The following is a 1222-nucleotide window of genomic DNA, read 5'->3' as shown; positions in this document are numbered from 1 at the left end:
AAAGAAAAGAAAACTTAATCTCTAGTGCAATAGTTTTGGAAAATGGGACCTAATAGAAGATGTTTATGTCATGAACACTCCACCCTCATGAATGGATTAATGCCAGTTATGAAGGGACTTTTTTTTTTGTCTGTGTGGCTTTCAGTTTATTACATGAAGGAGTTACACTAGTCCAAGCTAAGAGCAGACCCCAAATAGTTACTTCATACACACTGTGAGGTTTTTAAACTTGTGACAAAGACAGAAGGGAAATTCTACTCATTGCAAGAAAATCCTCACTTAAGCTTCAGTGAGCCACAAACACTTAGAAACCATGAACCTTCAGCTGATTGTCCTTGGCCAGTGCAATCTCTGCAAGGAACTGGCATAGGTTCTTGCACGGGTCAGTCTATAGCTTAATTAGTTCTCCATATTCTGGATGCTCAATTGCAGTACCAGGCAAATTTCTTCTTGAATGCCTTCACTAGTTTCTTTTTTTTTTTTTTTTTTTTTTTTTTTGAGACAGAGTCTCGCTCTGTCACCCAGGCTGCAGTGCAATGACATGATATCTCAGCTCACTGCAACTTCCGTCTCCCAGGTTCAAGCGATTCTCCTGCCTCAGCCTCCCGAGTAGTTAGGACTACAGGCATGAACCACCACAACCAGCCAGTTTTTTTATTTTTGGTAAAGACGGGGTTTCAGCATGTTGGCCAGGCTGGTCTTGAACTCCTGACCTCATGTCATCTGCCCACCTAGGCCTCCCAAAGTGCTGGGATTACAGGCATGAGCCACTGCACCTGTCGTAGTTTCTTTTTATGGTAGTCATCAGCAATTCCTTGGACAGTAGTAAAGGTCTTCCTGCCATTTCTTTATTAAATTCTTATATGGATATAATCCTCAGTGCCAGCAGGAAGCAGGTTATGGCCTTTAGTTGCATCCAGCAAAGAGGTCAAAAGAGGAGAGGTTCTGAATAGCAAACATACTATACAATTCCTTTTCCTCAGCAGAAACTGCCTACAGATGTAGCAGTGGAAGAAGTGGGGGAAGTGGGCAAAGGTGGGGTATGGAGCATGAGGAAGCAAGGGGGCTCAAAGGGAAAGTTGCTGAGTCCTCAGCGGTAGCTCACGGACTGGGGTCATGAAAAGACTTGAGGTTTTGAGTTCAATTTTCTTGCTGTCCCGGACTCTCTTGCCCTTCCACATTCCACCATGAATGACTCAGCAAGAAGGCCTTCAACAGACAC

General features: G+C 43.8%; 1 pseudogene; it reads right to left on the bottom strand.

Moving 5' to 3' along the window:
* Positions 1 to 225: 225 nt before the first annotated feature.
* On the bottom strand, positions 226 to 960 carry LOC101141436 (eukaryotic translation initiation factor 1-like; annotated as a pseudogene).
* Between the last annotated feature and the right edge of the window lie 262 nt (positions 961 to 1222).

The sequence above is a fragment of the Gorilla gorilla genome, chromosome 1 (genome assembly GCF_029281585.2).
Source record: "Gorilla gorilla gorilla isolate KB3781 chromosome 1, NHGRI_mGorGor1-v2.1_pri, whole genome shotgun sequence".
Lineage (NCBI taxonomy): Eukaryota > Metazoa > Chordata > Mammalia > Primates > Hominidae > Gorilla > Gorilla gorilla.
Note: the sequence above shows the minus strand (reverse complement) of the source record. Positions and strands in the feature narration are given on the sequence as shown.